The 24501-nt window shown below is 38.7% G+C and overlaps 1 protein-coding gene and 1 long non-coding RNA gene across 7 annotated transcripts in view; one reads left to right on the plus strand and one right to left on the minus strand.

Moving 5' to 3' along the window:
- LOC132910415 (uncharacterized) overlaps positions 1 to 12739 on the minus strand; it is a 128584-nt gene extending 115845 nt beyond the window's left edge. The window contains exon 1 of the long non-coding RNA XR_009658768.1: positions 12523 to 12739. This is a non-coding gene — a long non-coding RNA (uncharacterized LOC132910415). The remainder of the gene's footprint in view (positions 1 to 12522) is intronic.
- Positions 1 to 24501, plus strand: part of LOC132910405 (nucleolysin TIAR) — a 591493-nt gene that overhangs the window by 21314 nt on the left and 545678 nt on the right. The gene's annotated exons all lie outside the window — the stretch shown is intronic.

Below are 24501 nucleotides of genomic sequence, written 5' to 3' on the forward strand. Positions count from 1 at the left end.
AAAACGTAAATCGAACTCAAACACGGATGAAATCATGAAAAAAATCAAAGTCTCTACGTTACATCCCCTTGTTGTTCCCATTCAAAGAACTGGTCATTAATCAAGCGTGAAAGTAGTTTAAGTATCCGTTGTGCGTTTTATATCGCGTTCCAGCGTTGCCAATTTCTACAAGTTTGATCGAGAATTTATCCGTTCTATCATCCACGGATAATAGATGGGAAACGTTGGCCCGTTGCATCGTGATAAATAGGATGCAAGGGTAGCTGAAGAGAATCGATGGAAGACGTCAGACAAGATAGAGGGCTTCTCGAGAAATTGCCATAGACACGGAAATGTGACGAAGGCTGACGAAGCCCCTCTGAGCTACGGATAAATACGGATGTCTTATTATTTCCTCTCGGAGAGCAACAGCTATGACGAGCGACCGGATGCTGGGATCAAACCCCTTGTACTTTCTCTCTTAGCGCCAAAGCGTGTCACGTTCTACCGAGTAGCATTCGGGTTAATTAACCGCCGCAGAAAAGCTCGTGTTTCCCTGCAGTTTAGGTGTGCCTGATTTGCATGTAGAAGTTCATATCGCGAACCACGGGGTTGTTGGAACGTTTTTGTATAGGCGAGAAAAGAAATCTCTAGACGAGTATGCCTGATATCTGCCTCGTTGCTTAGAAGAAAATTACGGCGGCCTTTTTCGTAAATTTTCGTAATTTACGGTGAACTGAACTTGAATTTCGTTGGGAAATTTGAATACCACTAGGGTTGCTTTTAGGTAGAACCTATACTATAATGTATAAAGGGTAATTTGTGAAAGGTGATAAAAAAATATTACCGAAATAAACAGGTACGCGGATGGTGTTCGAGCATACGAAGTTGAAAATTAATTCGGAGAAAATGTGAAAGGTTCTGCAATTTGTTTTATTATCACAAAGATGTAATATTTCGGAAATACAGAATAAAATGTTTCACCCTGTAGCTTCGTTTACGAGAAAATCTAGTTTGAAAATTCATGAGGTACGTGTACGTTTAACTATCTCCTCCAATTCCTCCGTTCGTTTCAATTTAGTCTGATAATTTGTGAGATGCATTAATTAAACTATTTGAAAAGTGTACAGTATGTTTTATTCTATGCGTTTAATCAATGGTTAATACAAACACAGATGATATAGAAATGTAATCAAACGTATGTAATAGATTTCCAATCTCGATTTTCTTGAAACCTCAAGTCAAAAATATTTATCGTAGATTTTCATAAAAGAATTCTTCCTTTATACATTTAACATCATTATTTCGATTTAATGAGTTATATAATGAGTTATATGTGACACTTTGCATATGAGGGAACCTATTTCTAATTCTTTAACGAAGATACCATCAAGCTTGGGTACATTATCATTGGTTAATCTGCAATATTTACCTGCCGTGTTGGCATTGCAACATGTTTGTCGAGTATAAATAATATATCTTTACCAATAAAAAACTTAATTACTTGTACAATCCGTAAATCCACGCTAACTGGAAGAACATTTTTATTTCTTTCAACAAATACTCGCATATCCCACGCAGGTAAAATAACCGATGTCTTTTTATACGATTGTATATTTAATAATACGGTGCATCATACGAGTTTACGCTATAATTTGAATTACAAAGTAGCACGGAGAACTAGAAAAAGTGGGCGAGATTTTTAAACACGTTGCTTTTTAAGGGATTCGTTTTAAATTTACACTTAGAGAGCATTGTTCAAAGGAGAGACAAAAACTCACGGCATTATGTTCTTTATCTAGAAGTTTACATTCCCAAGGAAGCGTGTTTTGAAACCGTGTTTGTACAGTCAAGTTGGGCAATGTATGCACGGGTAGCTGAAACGTAGCTTGAAACGTAACGTTACTAGGCACCTTTGTCGCGTCTGGCCTGTGAAGCCTCCCGGTGCGGTGCCTCGTTATCTTTTTATCTGGTACTCGTCCCACCCTTCTTCTAGAAAGAGGGACGAAAGGGAAGAACGAAGGGAAGAGTCAGGCGAGCGCACATGAGACACCCACATTAATTATTTTTCTTCGTCCTTTTGTTTTTCCCAGTCTCGCGATTCTTAGCCTGCCCGCCATTTTGCGAGACGTCACTGACCGCAGATATCCAGCTGAAATACACGTAGATGTTTCCTTAAATGGATTGCCCGTCTTTGTCAAAACGTCCAAAAATTCGCGTCCGTAACCCCTACGTACATGCAACTACGTACATATACTCGCGATATTGATACCCGTTTTATATATTGTTAATAATTTAACGACCGCTTGACTTTTTAATCTACATCGATTTATGTAATTACAACGTTGATGAAAGTAATGCTTGAAATAATAAGCATGTTATTTATTGAGCTATCGAATTAAATTTGCGTTTTGAATGCATTATAAGGGTAGTAAGTACGAATTTACGGGTTATCGTGAAGTCATTAAAATTTAAATGACATTTTACTATTCGCTTTCATCGTGATTTATAAATGTACGTTAGCCACAAGTATATTGAAATAATCTGCGTTAATCAATTCACACAGATGTACAGGAAATTGCTGTAGGTGTAAATGTAATTAGTTAACATTCTCCTGAAATTTTGGATACTAATATTTTCTATACCCAAACAAATTCAAACAATTTCCCTGCAAGCATTTCTTCAATGATATATATATATATATATATATATATATATATATATATATATATATATATATATATATATATAATGTCAAATATATATATATATATATATATATATATATATCTTTCATCCTGAATAAGAAGCTTTCCTGATTGTAGAAAATTTAAATTAATACATTATTCGACGAGTATATATTGTCAGTATCTAAATAATTTTTAAGATACCGTTCCTATATACCTTATATCGCATTTATCCTTTCCAACGGTTAAAACTGATATAATTAAAATTAATCTTCTCTATTAATCGTTAATTGCAGGGAAATCTTTCAGCTAAGAAACGAGCAAGCTAGCAGGTTGATGCGTGACAAACAACGTTTTACGCAATACGCGACTAATCATATTTTAATCGGTGATTATCCGTTAAGTGGCCTAAACGGCAACGGTTATGCCACAAGATGCACCGAGCAAAAGCATTTTTGAATTCGATGGCATCCGTAAGCCTTTCACGTTCAAGAAGCACATTCTGCAACGTGTCTTCAATTTTATCTAATAAAATGGAAGCTAGCGCCTTGTTAAGCCACCCTTTGGCGCTTGCTAGTAAATTAATGAGCTCACTGCAACACTACACCGTGCAAACCCTTATACCGTCCCAACCACCCCGTGCTTCCCACCCGCCCCCTTTACTCCGTTGCCAGTCTACTCGCTCTACGCTCTCCTCGGTCTACTCTCGAAACCAGCATTAAATCATACATCAGCGCACGATGTGGCGGATGACGAGGAGGAACGGGTCTGGAGAAGAGTAAAACGGGAAATGCTAACGGGGTGGAGAGGGTGTCGCGTATCCTAGTAACCATCACACGGCGAGACCAGACTTTGATAGGGTTTAGAAGAAAACGCTATGAAATATTTCGATCAGATTATTATTATGATTGATAAATTTTTGGAAACGTAGTCGGTTGTTAGTCAATTTCGAATGTAAAATATCGAGCAGGGTAAATATTAAACATGTATCAAAAATTCTCTCAAATTGTATTTTATAACGAAAATATCGAAAGCATGTCCCTATAAAAATTTGTGTGAGCAATTTAAAAGAAAAATAGAGTACGGTATTTGACTGACGTTTTTATTTAAACCTGCAGCACGTATTATTTTCAATTTGAAAAATTTTTCCGAAATATATATATCGTAGGCAATACGTTACAATTTATTATGGAAGCAATATTCGTGGCGAAACGCGTTTGCGAATATAAATAATCATTCTTCATCCAATATTCGTTATATTGTACGGGTACCTGGCTGGTAAAGGAAAATACATAATTTGATTTCGATAAATTACAACCTGTAAGTGCAACAAGAGCTTAGAAATGAACAACATTTATTCGGAAATCCCATTATAACTGGTAGTACCATTTCATCCACGTGAAAATCTACATTACGCATTGCTTATTGGGATTCAGTTGAAGTTATTTCACGGCCGCGTCGTGTAGATTAAGTCTTAAACATGCGGAATCTAGCCGAGAGCATGCAGAGAGGAAAAAGGGTTAACGCGCTGGCCGGAAGAAGGTCCGAGTGTGGTCAGCTCGTGTAATCCCCCTTTAAAACCGACAAGAATTAACTTTAGCACATCGCAAATTCGCACCACATTTTGCGGCTATTATGAATTTAAGCACTCTCCGTTTTGCGAGGTGTAAAGGATTCTGGAATGAACTCGTACGGTCAGCGACAAAAATGGCTCGGCAAGATGGCGATGCGAAATGTTATTTAAGAAACAAGAGAAAATCAACGAACGCGGAAAATACTTAACAACGTGAAAAAAAAGGAATGAAATACAAAACGTTGAATAGTATTAAACAACTTTTATAAGAGCTATCTGCTTATTTTGTGCTTTATCTTTTTCAGTCTGGTAATACTAATATTTCTCTGGCAGGAATATAATAATAAATCTCTTTTCTAAATTTGATACATATATACACAAGCATTTCTAGAATTCATTATGTTTTAATGTTCTCTGTTTCTTGATTATTTTTCATTGATGTGTAATTGCGTGATATTTTAAGTTACCTTCAAGTTTGCATGAGCACAAAATGCAAAATTTTATTAAGAAGGTCGCATTGTAATGATAACAAATTCAATAGAAAGTTTCAGTTACGCCATTAACTCACTACATTTAATCAATAACAACAATCAATCGACTAATCGAATAAGTTTATTATCCCTGATGTACCTTTGCGTGTACGAATAAATTTCTAACTTTCTCAAAATTAAAAGGAATGCAGAAATTGAATGGCATTGAAATATCTCTACATCTTTTCAGGAAGGAAGTTACCGAAGACACATATTCAAGTAGAAAACGTATTTAATAATAATCAACTAATAATTTATTTGTAATAATCTGCTTTCAACCGTTAAAATAACGATTATAAAATGTAGTAATTATGCACCAAACTGGAGGAAAGGAGAATGTCGCGTAACAAGAAGAACAATATGCAAGATTTCTGAGTTTAATAGATCCGACGAAAAGGGCAATGAAGTTATAACATGGTTTTCCATGGTTTTGAACTGGTGAGGATAGGGGTTGCTGGTTCTTCTCTCTTCCGACTACAGGCCGGAACTGGCCTTCTAACCTCGTTAACACACCCATCTTTCGTGCCGCGAACGAGCGAGGTTCGCCGATTTCATTACCAAAATGCTCCGCCCGGAAGTAATCAATTATTTCGAGTCAACGCAACGACTAGACCGTAGATGTGTCTCATACGCGTTGATTCTTCCATCTTATCGTGTTTTCAATTCCGTCACTCATGCAAGTGTCATAGGAAGTTGTGATCGATAGCACTTAAGAGATCATATATTATTTAATACTTGTATGATTCTTGTACACAGTATACGTGTTGCTGCAATATAACGAAGTTGTTACGTTAAAAGAATATTTTCTTTAGTGAAAGTTCAAATTGAATTTTTAAGCGATGACCTAGTTTGACGAAATAATGTATGTAGTTTAAAAATAATTGGTAGTTTTGTTTATTCGCTTATTATTTATTTTAAGGCTATGCCCATGCAAAAGGATCATTAGTAACTATATTAGCCTCTTACGGATTTAGATCTACGACTTAAATAAAGCCAGATAAATAAAGTGATAAATGTATACGCTAAGTAAGAACATGATGTTGAGTTTAAAGCAAATCTCTCTTTTGTACCGCAATATGTGTTCAATTGCAAATACGAAGTACTTTCTTGCACAATCTTTGTTTCTGATTTTAAAAATTCTACTTGCGATATATACTATATCCCTCGATATTTATCATTATTTTGCCATCCTTTGGAGTACGTTGCCTCTATTATTTAATAATTATTCGATTCACATTGCAGAATAATTTTAACTTATTTATAGCTGCGTTTAAAAGTTGGAGCATTCAACCGATCGTGACAAGTATTCGTCGGTACCGAGACCTCGACAGCAGACACTTTATACCCGTAGACCTTACGGCATGTCGCTCGGCAAGTTCGCGACGCTTTCGTGACTCGCATGCGAGTCACTAGTTATCGTCGAGATTATATCATCCCCCCCGTGAACACGGTATGCCATATTGACCGTTAGTTGCTTATTAGTGTCGTTCCTTCATCATCGACCAGGCACGTTACATATTTCGAAAAAATACCTGGTTATACGTGCAAAAATTCAATGGAAATTTGTGGTTTCATGGTATTTTCAAACACCTACCAAAATTAACTACTGATTAGAGGTAGAATAATCTCAGCTTATAATTTGCCTATTTTCCTGATACTTCAGATTTATTGCTTTATAAAGAATCTCACGCCTCAAACATCGAAGAATTCTTAATCAGCTCTAAATTGATAAAAGAAGAAAGAGACGGTGTTTATGGGAAATTTGATTTTTCAAGCAGTTCTACTGTAGAATACCTTTTTTTTATCTGAAGCTAAATGTACGTAAAATTTATAATTTGTATCACTTTATGTGTGTTACTGGTTTAATTATTCTCTTAGAACTTGTAATTGTATTAATAAGAAGTTAGTATTTCGTTGAACAAGGTGGAATGCGTGTAATACGGTTTTATTTTATCCGTCTGAAGTAGTTCAACGATCCCAACGAACAACGATTATGACAGAATTTCATTCAATGAATTATTAAAGGATTTCATTAGTCAAAAAATATTATTCGAGTCAAATATGTCATTATATATAATAATAAGTCGTTATTTTGTTGAAAAACGACAGAACTTGCATGTGAATCTAATATTTTTTACGCTTAAAGAAAACAAGAGGAGACAACCAGCGTCTGTATTCAGGTTCCAAAAAAAAAAAATCGCTCATATAAAGTGTACTTGAAACTCCAGAATTTTCTTATAGAATTAGCAATTCTCAACGATAATTTCGAACAACAGCGGTATCTTTCGTTTGGTATCCTCGACACACCAACGTTCTAGCTTGTCCAACCTGGCTTGTCGACGTGACACAGTCTCGCAGGCGTTCGCATCAGATTTAATTATTCTAGAGACGATCACATGCGGTAATTCGCTACGCGCATCGCATTCATACACCACGGCGTACGCCGTTCTTGATTTTCCATTTGCCTCGAAATCGGCGTCAAACGCTGTTACGAGTGTTACGGTCACGAAACATAGAACCAGACGTACAATTGCGCCCTATCAAGCCCGACGATCTATCAATTAATTAACGAAAATCACGTTTTTGCCAAACGGAGGAGCTGGTTTCTACATCCTCTATTTCGGGGATGAAACCGTGGAGATTCGTTCGTCATGCGCAACCCATTGCCGATACTCGCCGGCGTCGTGGCTGGAGACGCGTTCGGCCTCGCCGCGAATTACCGGATATCTTAATGAGTACCGTAATTAATACGGCGGCAGATGAGGGAGGGATGTTGCGCAGGACGAGGGGTCGAGATAGCGCTTAACCGAAACGTACGGGCTTTGTCACGGACGTGTACAAGATAACCGTATATCTGCTGTGAAATGCAAACCGAGGCGACGACCACCGTGGACATCCCGCTGTGCTATACCAGAATAGGATTGCGGTAGATCGGCGCCGACGAAGCGCTCATCTACGCGCCACCCTTCTCTACGGTGATACTCGACAGCCACGTTCTAATGCCTGCCGTTTGAATGGTGCCTGGCGTGTGCAATGCCGGGACACGGCAATTACCAGCCGTGTGATTAGAACGTTAAGAAGTTCGAAGTCTTAGGGACGTGAATTGGCGTGTTTGCGCGGGAGGGGAAATAGTATGTTGCGAGAAATTTACATACAGTTTGCTGCGAGTGTTGTTACTGGGGAAGGAGTCGCCATTATCTCAAAGGCTTATCTCAACTTTTCAAGACGATAATTGGCAAATATTATTATAGTGTTCTGTTATTTTATTTTTTATTTATTATTGGTCGAGGAGTAATATTAGATTAGAATAGAATAATAGAATAGAAGGGGATGACAATACGTATACAATGGCGAATGTACGATTAGGAAGGTTTGTAAGGAATGTGATGTAAAGTTGAAAGTATTGTTAATTGCTATAAGCGAAAGGTATACTACGCGTTATATTTTAAAAATGTGCACTTTGCAGAATACAAGAAATGGATGCCAGAGCAGACGTATAATAGCCGCATCATTAAAGGCAAATGATTTTACGCGTACGCAGAATATAAAAAATAATATACATATGAATACCACAACGATGTTTATGAATATATTTGAAGCTTAACAAAGATTGTAATTTAAAGCGTAACTTCGTATTCAGACATTTTATGCAATGTGCAATTGTTGCGCGATATGCATAAAGTACTTATTAACGTACGATTGTCGAAGCAGCAGAACAACCGCACGCAGCTCGATTAAAAACATGCAAAAGAATGCGCGCCGTGATATCAATTAATTCAAAAACACTGCACAAAAATGTATACGTAATAACTGACATAAAAAGCAATCACCAGTATAAACTCATCGTTCATAGTTCCCATATTCGCCCTTAAACCTCTGAGTCCTTTCTCGTCGAAATAATCATACGATAACTTTCCACTAATTAACGTTAGGTTGCGTTTACCAAGAAATCTAATTAACACAACAGCCGTTAAATCATTTCTCTTGATTATCCGCGGGTTATAAATTATCGTATTGTAGGTATAACCCTCAGAATACTCACGTAATTAACATTCAGAGGCGCTGGAAATGGAAGTACAAACTAAAAGAAAGGTACGAAAGAAAAAAAAAAAGAAGGAACGACTTTATGAGATTAATTTAGCTCGTTGAAATGAATTTTTGAAAAGGTTCGTCTACCGGCGAGCTTAAATAGCTGGATATTCATAGATCGTTGCAACGCGAAACACTGATGTAGTTTCTCTTTCTTCTTTTTTTCTCTCCTTTCCTTTTCCTTTTTTTTTTTTTTTTTTTATTTTCCACCGTAATCACTTTCATCGAAAATGCGGCGAGTTGGAGTGCGAAAGTTTTACGTTGCCCCTAACACGAGGCAATCCTGCCGATCCTCATTGCCTTCCAACGCTGGGCATCTAATAAATATTAACAAGAACCACGACGAGATGGTAATCCGCAAAAGTTTTTCTTTGTGGATAGACTGCCAAGGGGATGTAACATGGCGCGGCGGGACGAGGATTCGGTTAGGGAAAGGGTAGAGACTCGGCAAGGAGTAGTTGAGCGAAGCGAAGAAAGACGGCCGGATAATTCAGACAAGAGGGCGCACAATGAAAATTTGACAATGTAAATTATCCTGTTATTCTTCTTCTTTTATTAACTCGCTTCCGTCTTCTAGGTACCTATCCGCGGAAGTTGCCGCGAAGAACTTTTGAAACGCTATTCCACATCGCCTGAGTGAATAGGAAGCTGTTGCCAACTGTTCTAATATCTGTTGCACACGCTAAAAGAAAAATCCTTGCAATTAACACGTTTCTCCGAATTGTGCGAACTTTGTGATATACCGAATTGTGCCTCGAATCTTTACTTTGCAAGCAGATTTACGATATATTTTCTGTAACTTGAGGACGAAAATAATTCGTGGAACTAAATTTAAACTTGATGATATGATACCGGAATTCGATTAATTTAATGAGTTGGAATCTAGAATAGAAGCTTTCACATTTTTTTACAGATACAAACATGCTGTATTTAAACATGTTTATAACCAATTAACCATATCGTGCATTAGAATACTTTACATCAAAGGAAACAACTAATTCAAACTCGAATGAATAACCGCTATCTTAACTCACATTACCGTACCTTTCAAGTCCACTAAATGTTTTCACCGAGCCCAGAATATTCCGCGTCGTTCATATTCAATGGGCTTCGAGTGGCTCGCCTCATCGTATCGTTTTCACTCGGCCGGTCATAAAACGCGACATTAATTCCGCGCGAGCTTCTTATTTTCTCGCCAGCTTTTCATACAGTTCTTCCAGGATGGAAGAACGATCACAGCCACGAGATCTTCTCGTGTTTTTACGAGCCGAAGCTCTGCCATCGTCCATTCCCCTTCGCCATCGTATCATCCTCCCGACAGCTCTACATCCGTTATCTTCTCGTTGCTTTTTGGACGGTTATCGTTCACGAAAACGGAACTTCTTCTCGCAGGATCTTGTAAAAGTTAATTCGTTCAACCTTGTCATTGTACTCGGATAATTTTAACAGATCGTCGAGTGAAAACTAACCGCTTGGCCCTGTATTAGGCGGTCGAAAATCAGTGCTTTCGATACGCTGTAGATCGCAGGGGGAAAAGCGTGCTTGAGCTGAACGGAGCAACGCAGGGCCAGGGCTATTCTAAGGGCTCGAGATTACAAGGCATTGTTCCCGTGCCACCCTTTGTCTCAAATTTACCCTTCCTCGACCAACCTCCACCACCTTTTTCAACCCCCGTTCGCCGCCTATCTCGTTCTTCTTTGTATTTTTAATTCGCAACTTTGTAACCAGCCCCGTCTCTCTCCTACGCCGAACGTCTCGCCTGCTACCGTCCTTCCTTTTTCGCCTGGCTTTTCCCGAACCCTAACGTTCCGTTTCCACTGGCCGACCCTCGATCCAATCCATGGGTGTCGTCGTCGTCGTCGACCTTCGTCAACGATTATTTCTCCGAGGAAATCTGGCCCTCCACGGTTGGGAAACCGTTTTGCATTTATTCGCTCGCTGGAATAACGTTGAACTGGGAGTTTACATTGGCCGTGAATGTACCAATGTAATTTTAAAGCGATTCTGGCAAGGCTGCGGAGAGATATCCGGTTACGCGGATCGTTAGACAAAGTTTGTCAAAGCAACGTGAAATGGTAATTTCGAGTTAAAATATGAAATATATTAACGTATATCATGGTACAATATATTAACATACGATAACGAAGCAAAATCGGAATGTTTAATTAGACCGTGATCAAGGTGGAAGAAGTTCGTACGTTATTCAAGATAATTCCTTGATATTTTAATGGAAACCTAGAAGATCTCCTCACCGAAAAATTATAGAATATAAGACTAGTTTGTGTGAAATCGTCAGTAGCTTCTTTGACACATAACAAGGCGATCACGAGAAGTTATCTCAATTCAGCGATTCGTTCACAATAATCGTAGTAGAATATTGATTAAATGCAATAATGTAAGAAGAAGAGGTTTCACTTTTCACAAGCTTCGTCACAGTATATCAAATAACATGAAATTTAGTCATTGCAGACCTCGAACTCGCTAAAATCTGTACCATTTACAACCGCAAATCTTTTTTTTTTTTTCTTTAGGAATCTTAATTAGTATTTCAACCTAATATATAAATAACGCCTAAGTGGCAATGATAGACCTTCTTTTTATCGAAACGTAATGTTGCTCCGAGAAATGAAAAGAACGGTAACGGACAACGTAGACACAGTGTCGTGAAATCCGCTGCATAATTGTAGGACCATAATACCGAAGGACGAACGGGTTTACACGGTAGACGGGATTTCTGTAGTTCGCTAAGGAACGGCGAAAACCCATTATAGATAACGAGAGCCAGAAAGAGAGACAAAGTCGAGTGGTGGGGTAATGCACGAAGTGAAATCGAGGTGCCGGTGTACGAAAAGGCCCGATACGCCTCCTCCAAGGATTTGCGAAACGATTCCCCGCTACGACTTTGAAGTCGTTCGCCGCTAAAAGAGAGGGACAGAGAGAGAGAGAGAGAAAGGGATAGAGGAAAGGCTCCGCAGTCGTCGCTTGCATCTCTCCGGCCATCGCCGCCAGTAAAATGACATCTCCGAAGGAGGAAAGTAGAGTGGATATCCGGTGTGCTCCATGCAATTGGAAACTTTTAGTAAATGTAAACCGTTTCGTGCTCGAGTAGATACAATCCGGTGCTAACCCAGTATCCGCTACCCTCCTGCTCCCTTTAGCCTCGCTTTTAAATCTCTCTTTTGCTCCTTCTTTCTTACCTATCCACGCGAGACCGAACGACACCTAGCCCAGCTGTGCACGTTCAGAGAGATGCACACAAGTCGTCTGACCGGATCGGAACTTGTGTTTCTCCCTCATCGATGAACCCTCTATCGGTTGGTCTATGCATCAGGCGAGGGGATACAGAAACGGGACTAAAAGGGAAATTGTAAAGTACGTCGCTTAGAAATTCGCGAACGGGCGAGAAGAACGGGAAAACGAGGAAAGAGAAAGAATGGTGCTTGGCTCGGTACAATTCGCCCTGCCACGTTCACCAGTACCACGATCCACAGTCTCGATAGTCCGATTAAAACCGACTCTAAAATCCCGTCCCAACCTACCGAACCTATTGCGCCGCTGCTATTCCGTTTTATTGTTCGACGTACCATATGCATAGCAATAACTATGTCCGCCCCTACCGATATCGAGTAGCTCTCGCGTTTCGCCACGTTTCAACCTTACTTACCTTTCGCTGTTGCTGACTCCTTACGACCTTCGAATTTCCATAGTTTCTCGAGAGTGTCGCGGTTTCACGCTGTTTACATCTTTTTCGACCCCTTCCCGTCGTTTTACGATTCGTTTTTGTTCCTCGTCCTCTCGCTTGTGCTTTTTGCTTTAGACTTCTTTTAGTAGCTTCCGATGTTCCGGGATCGGTAATTGAACGTTACTTACAGGATTCTAAAGCTTCCCTGTTCTTACGGTTCGTACAGCGCGACCGATTGAAAATCGTGCTGATGCGTCAGTCGAGATTCTGACAATTTGAATTTGGTCAATATAAAAATCTATAATGTATACTGTGAAGGAAATGATCTCCAATAAACGGAAGAATTTTAAGAAAAATGGTACATTTCTATTACCATAGTATAACAAAATTTCCATTGTAGTTTCCAAAACTTGACGAAGATCGTACATACACATAACAGAAAATTTTATCTGTAAAGTATCTGCGATAAATGGCAGTAGTATTTCAAAAATAATATCCATCATAATTCTATGAAACGTATATTCAAGAATTTCGTATAAACAGAATATTTCACGCTACGAAACACAACTCCAATGAAATAGGCCATTTCGAGGCAACTATCCGTCACTATAAACCAAAGTAGCCACGGAATCGTCTCGGTGCCTCGCACTGCCTACTACCGACGACGAAACGAAGAAGCGAGATTGAAAGTGATTAAGACCGGGCGGTGGGTGGCCGGAACTACTGTGCGTGCATGCAAACGCAGCATAGTAGGTCACAGTGACGTTAAAGGGTTATCAAATAGCCGTAGTATAAAGCGTTTGGGCGGCGAAAGGGTGAGTCGGAGCCGCGTCGTATTGGCATACGGATGCTTACAGTTGGGCCTGTGAACACGTGTAGCCGAGCTGCACATCGCTAGCTGTCTGACAGTTTGGCATGTTGCCTTCCACCACCACTAGTACCGGCTTCGCCACCGGCATAGCCATCACCAGTATCAGGGACGCTGCGTATCGGCTAGTTGTCCTCGTGTCGACACGCGACACGTTACCATGCTTCCACATGTATGCACACGCAGGTGTTTAACGCCACGGGAAATCGGTCAATCGGTAACACAGTATCTCGACGCCACCTGTAAGTGTATAAAGAGTATACCAAGAGCGCTGTGGTCCGCCTAAAGCCTCGGAATATCACGCTGTTGTAGCGACAGGTTGTATTTTCTCTATGAATTTGGCTATTTTATGGGACTTGGGACGATGGTATATGAAAAACGCTAGCGGACTAGCGACTGGGATGAATTCGATCGTTGTTGTTCCCGTTGTGTTTCATGAACGTTGGCTCGATCGTGTTCGTTTACATTCGATTTTTAGAAAAGTATAGAGCTAGGTATGTAGGAGAGCTGCTGGTGTATAACACAATGTGACGTGTTAGGGAATGATGAATGAAACGGTTTTGTTGCTCTTACTTCATGGTTGTGGCAACTGGATTTTTGTTTTTTGTAAAGATGCAAAACGTTTTGGCAGATTTTGCGGAAAATAAAAGATTTTTGTTTATTTACGGGGCAAACGGCGCGACGCATAACGCTGCGTTTGTTTTATTTACGGATTGATGAATATCGTGACAGAGAAATATTTTTCCGAATAAATTGCGCGAGATTATCTGATAAAATATGAACGATATAAAAAAATATCAAAGCACGGAATGTCGATGGTATTAGGGTGCACGGTACGTATATATTCGCATTTTATTGCATTTTATTTTCAAATTTTATTTGACAATACTTTGTCGTATTTATCCTCTTACTTCTGTTTAACTTTTTATTTGTCCTTTTAATGGAAAAAATGTAAGTCTCACAAAGGATAAAGATATAGAAAACGAGTAATATTATAGATATTATTAAATACGATTTGGTTAACTGCAAGACGAGATAATTTGTTACAAGTCCAGTTTCGTGTAACGATATATTTCATCAGGAGAAAAGTGTTCGTGTGGCATTAATTTTACGGACAAATAGGACAAATAGGTTTGAGTTCAGATGTTTCGATCGAAGTTTATATTGTAACATTAAATTAACTTTGCTTAGATTAATAACATCGACTTGATGACATTGCGATATTATAATAAAAATGTCAAAATACCTATATAATCATAGAAAAGGATAATTAGACAAGTACCTTTTATAATAATATTTTCAGTGTACGTTCTTTTGCCTAGTGAATGTACGAGGGTCACTGCAAAACTAATTATCTATTTTCAAATTTGTTTCTCTTAAAAATGAAATATCTTATGAAAAAGTCTAATTTTGTGTTTTTTACTTATTTTCATTATTTTTTTATCTACTTCATGTAGTTTAAACCTCTGCCGATTATTCACACCGGTGCAGTCCGGAATTAGCCAAATTTAAATTATACTTGTCAAATCTCGATTTTCTCGAAAAACGTAGCCGCGGATGAAACAATATTATGCCAAATTTCTTCCTTTTTATTTTTTCACGTAGAATCACCCGCTTCCCGCTTGTTCTACGATCAACTGCCCCATTCTCTGTACTTACCAACAATAGCCTTTTCATCCGATTTCTAAACGATACGAACTTCAAATACACGACAGCGCTGATATTGACTGATTATGCTTCACTAAATAAAGTTACGCTGAAACCAGAACACCGAATAGTTGCACGTGGTGGCGTGGAGTACCTATACCAGAATCCAGTGATCCAGGTTAAGAATTCTCGCACGTGACATCAGACTTAAACGGTCGTCCCTGAAAAGGAGTCGATGGTTTGCCAGATTCGAATGTCGCGATACTGTCCATGGCGGGTTCCTATGGGAAAATTATTCTCCGCGTCGCGCAGACCCGATATCGCAAGCCGCATGATATCTCCATAGGAGCGGATTTCTACGACGATTTCGCCTATTTGCAATAACAGTTCGCTTGCCGAAGAATGAAAACGCGACGTGTCGCCAAGCGGAATAAGGAACATGGCGTTCACCGGCGGGACGTGCTCCGCGACTGGGATAACCTTTATTTCGCGCCGCCACTGTTACCGAATGGAAATTAGATCGACGTTTACGTATGAGACGTGTAAATCGATACTGCACAGATTTAAATAATGCAGTCGCGGGTAACAGCGTGTGTCGGGAGTCGATGCCAGGGAATTTCGAGAACCGTTTTCGCGATAAATTCTGATTCGCGGACATGGAAAATAGGGTCTCTTCGCGGATACGAAAATGTAAAAGCGTAAGGAGATTGTTGCGGTAGATAGCGGGTATTGGAAGATCATCGCTCTATTTGTACAACGTAACTGATTTATGCAGTATCCGAATGCACGGAATCTTCTGCTGATACATCTGCACGTGTTTGTTTAGGAATAAAGTGTTTCGTGTGATTTTAAAAATATGAGCGAATATTTGTGATACTGGATACTTCGATATGTTAGCGAGTATGTTGAATGAACGAAGAAGATAAATGGATTGGGCAAATAAGACTGTAACATTCGTTAGAAAATGTGAGCACATTTGCGTGATTAGAACGGATGACTGAAGAAAGTTAGGAAAAATTACGAATCGTTAATCAGTTTCGCGACAGTTTTATATATTTTGCATTTGATAAATCGCCGCGTATAATAACTAATGAGACACTTCTTTTTGCACTTTCACACCACACTGTTCTAGAGATAAATCAAACAAACGTACGTACACTGTTCCTATAAGCTAACAAGTTGAACAAACTTTAGACCAAATTACTCTATCAACCTTGGCATAAATTTTGCAATTAGACAACATAATCGCGTTTAAAGAAACGATATTCGAATGGGAGCCACGAAGACATTTATTCAGCGAGGCACTACGCTTAATTTGTCGGCGAAGAAGAAACAGGCTAATTGGATTACACCGTAGCGCCGGAGCAGCGTTTTTACAACATTGGCCGGAATGAAGAATGCAAAAGGGAATGATGTACGTAGCTACGTCGGGTGGAAGTAAAAACGAGGGTGAAAAAAGAGTAGAGGGAGTGAGAGGACGTGAAGTAAATCCAGCGTAGCGTGGCATCACCGACCCAGGAACTACATGGACCGTGGTGGTCAACGTACCATAACATTATATCTATCCCATGTAGCCTATAGCTACTATTTCTTTTGGACATGTGACTGGAAACCAACCCTTAGGTATCACCAGCAGCGCAGGACAATGTGCTCGACTTAGCCTGATCTTATTTTCCTCCCCGAGACACAACGGTAATTCCATATATGAAATCATATTTCCGAAGTCTCCCGACGTCACGGCATGTCTTGGGGCCTGGTCCGATTATTTTTCCCTTACAATGGACAATATGGTTCACACGTCGAATTATTTCAATAATATCAACGTGATTTTACGAATAATAATATCTTTTTAAAAATAAGTTCTGCAAAAATCTGCATGCATTGCGTAGAAAATAGAATAAATTTTCAAATCTATATGAATAAATGTCAGCGTTCTCAATGAAATGTTTCACATCGTTTAGAAGGAAGAAAAATGCATCGCATAAATTATACAGGTAACGTTCTCCAAGATTTCACAAATACACTTCGAACAGTGAGAATTGTTCTACTGGAAATAAACGTCTGAAAATTTCTCTTATTTTCGCCTCTCTCTTTCTCTCTCTCTCTCTCTCTCTCTCTCTTGTACAATCTAACATAGATTGTTCCCTGCTTGAGAAAGGATAGAAATTAAAATAAGAACGGCGCGTGGATTCAAGCTTCGCCCCATCACCAGTTCCGTTTCCGGCAATTGTGCTTATATTCTTCGTTTCTTTCAATCGTCCGTTGTGCCTTGAACGTAGCGGTTGTACAAATGTTTCGTTTCGTTGGAGCAAAGTATTTTTATTCGAGCGGTATAGCGGTATAGACAGGTAAAGAGTAGCGTGGTAGAAGTACCTGAGAAAGTGGGGGATTTGCGTAGTTGAAGAGCGAAAAAGAGAACGGGAGAGCTTATCAAGAGCTTTAAGTTTTGCTCACAGAAGCAGTGAAGCAAGGGAGCACGGTCTCTGGCTTAATCCTGTATTGTAAACTAGACAGCATACAACGGCAAGTTTTCTACCTTGTGCCACTCACCTTCTATACTTGTTATTTCCTTTCTTTACCGCCCACCTTCCCAGAAGGGTGAAAGACATCATGGGTTAATCTGTCCTCTGGGAATAACTCGAAACACAGAACAAAAGCTTCCGTTCTTTTAGCTTTTCTCTCCCTCTCTTTCTTCCCTCTCAGCTCCACCGTTCTTTGAACATAATCTTAACCCTTTGCACAATCAACGATACGTTCTCTTTTTGTTCGCCTCTTTATCCGCTCCGTGTAAGTCTTTAAGTGGAATTTGCTTAAGCATCATCAGAGGTGCGAGATGTAAATACGCGCGCTCTGTTTTGCGGCACGCAGTCTTTGTTGGGAAATGAGAGATATTTATTAAAGTAATTTGCTCAAACAAATATTTATACACAGCCGCTGTTTCTTGTGTATTATATCGAATGTTATATTCATGGGTTAGAAGGAGTCTAATCATGTTTCCTTTAATTTTATTTAGCAGCTTATTTGGAAACAAAATTTTGGGTATTTTAACATCCTTCGCCTGGTTTAGCATCGAGATCCATTTTAGCAAAAGGAAGTTTCAATTTCAAGAAGCGTTACTTCCTTAAAAAAATTAAAATGGAAAATGGAAAATTAAATTGGGGATCGTATTTATAATAATAGTAATAAAAACGGTTTTGAAAGCATAAATTATTTTGTTAATTGAGACATATACAAACAATGTACACTATAGGAATAATTACGTATTGTTGTAACGCAGAAATGGTAATATACCATTGTCAATTATTGGCTTATTTGCATCTTTGATTACCAAAAGTAGTGGAATTTGATTTGCATTAGTGAGATAACATATAATAAAGGGATACAGTGGTCGGAAAGCATATAATAATTCGAGGATACAAAGAGTAATCGTAGTTAAACAAATTTGTCTGTGCTAGCAATGTATTATAATGACATATAATATTTTAAACTCTTTGTAAACGTTCCTGCAATACGCACTTCATATTCAGGGTTAATATCATAAGAAAGAGGATTTATTTCTCCATGTACCCTCAAATTTTCGCGTTTATGCTAAATCATGTCTACGACTTCGTATTCCAGCCACGTGTCGCGTCTTACGTAGTTCGGCATAAAGCTAGCCTTATATTCGTTGGCGCGATGTAAGCGCGTGTGAATCTTTTCAATTCTGAGCAGTATATAAATTACAAGGCCAAGTCTCTTTCGTGTTTTCATACTTGAGCAAAACTCTTTGCGATCTCAGTTAAATGGTCCGTCCTGTAAAAAGCTTACTTGCTGGATGTTAAAACCTACGCCTGTTAGATTTCTTGCTTATGGTGCAATAAATGTATACAACTGGAAGAAGGTAACTTACCCCTATGTATAGTCGTGATGGGAGAAGATGAGCGGGCAGGTAGCTGCCCGCCGCTACTTTCATACATTTATTTATGAAGCGCTATGAATAAATGGATGCTGGCCCTCCTCTCCCGCTTAGTGTTTCAGAAAGCTGATATCGTGTTGTTCGTACACGGACATAGCGAATATAATGGTTGTTCGGGGGAGTACCTTGTCAAATCGATTAGCTCATTTCTCGGTGTCTGCCTTTGTTCCACCAAGTTTTAGGCAGAATTTTCAAAGGATAGCAGGTATGTGATAATTTTAGAAAAATTTTATCTCGTAAAAAATCTTCGCGTAAATTTTTACCTAAAAATCTCTACTTTTATTAAAGAATTCAATTGCCCTCGTAAAAACACGAAACGTCGCGACAATTGGCACTCGATACTGATAAGCTTACGAATAAAAAATATTTTCGTACATACGTGACAGCTTTAATTAAATAAAGGGAATAAATCTGCCCAAAAATCTTAACAGTTGAAAAACCATCGTCACGAAGGAGGCAGATTAATAAGCGCGATAAGCTGTACGCTGGCGCACCGAAAAATATTCTACTCCCTTAATTTCCGACAAATTTCACCCATCCCATTATTAAGCAAACAGAGAGCAAGAGAAAGAGAATGAGAGAGAACATAGGGATGAAGAAAGAGAGAGAAAGAACAAGTCTCGAACGCGGAGGGTGGCCACGGAGTGTCGTTCATCATGCCAGTCGTTTTATCGTCTCCACGTTCGACCGATTCGAGGAACGAGAAAATACAAAGTCAAAGGGCCGGAAGACACGAAGAATTCGAAGGAACAGCCGTTTCATTGAAGGAAATTCGCTCGCCGCTTCTTTTCCGGTTCGCCTAACCTGAAAAACGGTATTCTACTTCCCGCGTACTTTGAGTCGCGTCACGAAGCAGCGTGAAGTTCGGGAGCGTCAAAGTGAGAGGACGGTCCCTGTGCGAGCATGATGGCGGCAACGTGTGGGGGGGGGGGGTGAAAAGGTCGTGCAAAGGGATGAGCATGTAATTAACGAGTATTCTCAATAAGATGGTCGGCAGGTTAGAGGAGAGAAAGAGAAAGAGAAAGTGAGAGAGAGCATAGCAGAGCTGAAGACCGCGTCGAAAGAGAAAGCTCAAAGCTTCGAACGCCTCGCGCGTTCATCTGTTAAATAAAATACACTTAAATGCCGTGCGTGAAAACTATTGACTCCTCGCCCCTGCCTTTAACCTCCTGTTTCTTCCATCTCTGCTCGGGCGTGCCCTGCACGAGGCAGCTTAATGAGCGTCGCTCTCGTCTCGTTGGAAACCATCCTGCCTCTACGTATTTCTTTTATTTAGACTCTCCCTCTTTCTTTTTTTGCGCTTTAGCCTTCTTCTATTTTCTCTCTTCTTTATATCTTTCTGTCCGCGTCAACGCGTGACAGGAAGCACGGTGTCTGGCGAAACGAGATGCCACTGAAAAATGCGTAAATGTATCGGGCAAACGAGGACGAAGTATCGTATTATTGGAAGAACCGTAAGTCGTGTTTTGGCGAACGCTTGCAAAGTTCGTTCCATCAACAGGTTTCGAGGATACGAACTAGTTTCGGTCGGCTTTGTACTTGAAAGAAGCCTAGGGAATCTGTATCGCGGAATTTAATTTAACTGTCGTCGCTGTCGAATCGTTGAAGCAATTCTGTAGAGCTACGAAATTATTATTACAGATATTTAAGGTGCATTGACTGTAATATCGAATTTTCACGTTTAAGCTAGTAACTAAACTAATTTCTATAATAGTTAAAATCATCTCTTTGTCAATTCCTGCGCCTTATTTATTATAATATAACTTTTTATTACTACACTTACCCTTATTTTTATTTCTTTGAATTCTTGGTTCATATATTTTCGCAATTATTAAAGAAACAAATAAATTCTACCTTGTTCATTAAAATTATAAAATAACTTCCACATATATAATTACGTCCCTTCAATGGAAACAATGTTAATAAACAATGAATTTATAAAACTCACGATTTTACGACACGAAGGATCTTTCCTTTTACTGCCGCTATATTTCTGTATATAGCAATAACTTTGCGAAAAAGTCTGAAACTTTCTCATGATGAAGAAACTGTGAGAACTTTCTTAGTCATCTTATATTTTATCTGTACTCGTAATAGAATCGATTATTGTTGCTATTACAAAATCCTGCATAAATAATAAACAACATAAAGAAATACTATCTAAAGATAATAAACAGAAAGTGTTATTTCTATTTAACGATAAAATAAATTAATGTATAAACGGAGAGCATATTGGACGAACACAGACAATCAGCATTACAACCACGTAATATCGGTTGGACTGTCGCGTCATTAACGTGTCATTCCCCTTGTTCAGCGGTCGTCCTATTTTCTTTCGTTTTATTTTATTTGTCTTCTATGCCAGGGTTCTATTTACGACAGACCAGCACGTCGTCGTCAACGTCATCGCATGGTAGTTGTTCTCTCCTGATTCGTTCCATTTCGTTTCGCCCCGTTCACCGAGCTTCTACTCATCTCGCCTCGCCACCCGGAAAATAGATATTATTATACCGGATGCGCTCCCCGTGTACTGTAGATACGTCCGATAAATATCAAGGACGAAGCGTCTTGTAGCTATACCGCGGATGGACATGGTCGTCTTTTATGCGATGGCAGATTTCAACCTGGTAAAGACGTGTGTATAGGATACATCGACGCAAAGAATGCCGTATTATGCGAAAGCTAATGTAATATCAATACCGATGTATCGTATGACTTTGCCTGTGGCACTTGATGATCGATTGGTGTCCATTGAATTTGATTACACAAAGAAGACGTAATGGTTTGCACTTAAATTATTGTGTTGGTATTGTGTGCAAGATCCATATAACAGATTTCCTACATGTAGATTTATGGAATATTTTACCAGAGTTTACTAATATTTTATATAGAAGCGCCACATTTTAATTAAAAACATAATGAACGCTTGTAGCTATATTTGTTTATAAAATTACAAATAATCGCTCCAATAAACTTGTCACTGTGATATTTACATGTGCGTTAATATTCAAGGTATATATCTACGTCACAGAAAGTCTATAACTTGATGAAACCGGGAACAGATACCTGGTTTCAATCAGACGCTAGTCGGTGGCGAGCAATAAAAGCTGTTGATAGAGAAAGGGATAATATACGGAAAGCGAGTTTCACTTCGGCAGAAAAATGTTCATCGTACGGTCGATAGTAAAAGGTAATAAGTCGGCGTATCGTAAATATAGACAAACCTTCATAAATTGAAATGAGAATCGTCAGGCTTTATATTCATACCGCGATTGGACTTTCTCAGCGCATTACTTTCATAATTCCGCGAGATTAGTTTCTGAAATGTTCGATGTTAAATTTATCTAGTACTTCATGCAGTATTCGTTTAGAAGACGAACGAACTGAAATAACAAGTTCACGTTCAAAACAATTAAATAATAAATGCAATAGGAAACATTCGATTTGTAATAAATATAAATATATAATGGTTATACCAATAATCATTTTAGCCGGATATAAATTTTAATTGAAAGAATTAAAAAAGAAGGAACGAAGTCGATAATAAAGATACTTTATAGAAAGAGGATAATTTATTTTTCATACTATTTTTAGTAGAAGTGGAAAAGCATTTCGTCGCTGGATTAGGATCAACATAGCGAAATAGGAACATAGGCTGTGTATAGGAAGTGAGTTTGAGCCAGCGCCAAAGGGGATGAGCGAGCCGACAACCCTTTACATTTTAATTACGCCCGTCTTAAAAGCCAATAAAGTCCTCGGTAGAATAGCAGCGTTCGTCAGGCTTGCTCAACCTCGGACGCGTCATGGGAATCTCACGAAATCAGTGCACCGTGAACGATGGCATTGTCCTAACGAAAGGCTGAGAACCACCGCGGAGGCCTAGCCGCCTGCCTCTCAGACATCTTCGAGCAAGCTTATCCGTCCATTTAGCTTCTCGCGCACACACGCATCGCTGTGAACAATATCCCTTTATCACTGATACGTTCCGTTTCGGATTCTTCTTTGCGTCTCTCCTTTTTCTCTTCTCGCTTTCGTATTCAAACGATGATCTTTTTATGCCGTGGACTCTCGTGTTGATCGCTCTTCGCGACAAAGTCGATGCTTCCGGATCCTCGAGTATTGTTGAAAAGAGGTATGCATTGATTACAGGGATTCCATAGTAAATTGTCATGTGTATTATATATCGTTTGTATATTATTTTTGTCTTCGACATACTTTCTAACGTAGGATGAGGTTATTCAATTATATAAGCATACATAAATTTATAAAAGAAGGTTTAATTTTTATTTGAGATTAACAATAAACGTGTACTTCACAGTTGTTTTTTAAAGTAATGTTTCAAAGTTTTTTCAATTGGAGGTATGCATTTTATTGGACAAGAACGTATACCGTGTTACTAATTGAAATATTTATAACATATGGTAAATTGTAGCGTGCCCTGTAATCAATTATTAAATGTACATTTCGACAATAAATTCGATCAGTTTAGGTCAATTTAATTTTTCTTCGTTCATTTTTGATATTCATCGGTTTGACATTATTTAATCTGTCAAAGTTAACTTATATATATAGTATATATATATATATATATACTATATATATATAGGATTTAATTAAACATTACATCACTGTGTATTCTCTTTATACCGAAAGATTATGATTTTCTGGTTTCAGTATCCTAAATGAGATGGTAATGAATGTGCATACGCTTTGAAGTTTCTTTGTCATTTTTGCGTTTTATAACCATCCAGTTGAATATTGCGCAAAGGAAATTACAAAGAGAAACTGTAACCGTGTCGACTGATTCTTGACGAAGGAACTGTGCAGAATGTTAGAATTCCATGAATAATATTGTAGAATATCGTAACGGGCATAGAAGTAAAATTACATCCGCAGCTGCCAGGAAATTTACGATTTTAAAATGTATCGCAAAACTTTTTACTATCAAAAATCTTTTTCAGTCTTGTATACCTTAATGTTACACGTAACGTAGGAATTATATTTGTTCAACGATACGCTTCCGCACTTAAATCTCCTTCGCGCCCTGATAAATTTACTCTCCTTCGTTTATTAGAAATATGGATTAAAAAGAAATATTTATATAGAAATATTTCATTATACGAAATATTTATGTTCAAAAGAGGAGATATCGTATGCGTAAAATGGATAGAAGGACGAGGCAAAGGGAACATTCAAACTAAAATTTGCAAGGCTATCAAAATTTTTCGTCCACAGACTGAAATATAACGTTACCTTTGACATTCGAGGCAGTGTATCAATCAAGAAAGGCAGCTATCGCATGATCACAACGCTATCATTCCGACGATATGCGATACCACACGTCCTCTTTCTATATCTATGAATTCCCTCTACGTACAGGCTGTCCAGGCTGTTAAATTCTTCCAATTTCGGTGCGCGATGTATTTTTCTATGGAACTATCGTTTATGATTTTTACTCCTGTGATCCTTCTTTGAGCCATCAATTTCCTTT

This window comes from Bombus pascuorum, chromosome 9 (genome assembly GCF_905332965.1).
Source record: "Bombus pascuorum chromosome 9, iyBomPasc1.1, whole genome shotgun sequence".
Taxonomy (NCBI): domain Eukaryota; kingdom Metazoa; phylum Arthropoda; class Insecta; order Hymenoptera; family Apidae; genus Bombus; species Bombus pascuorum.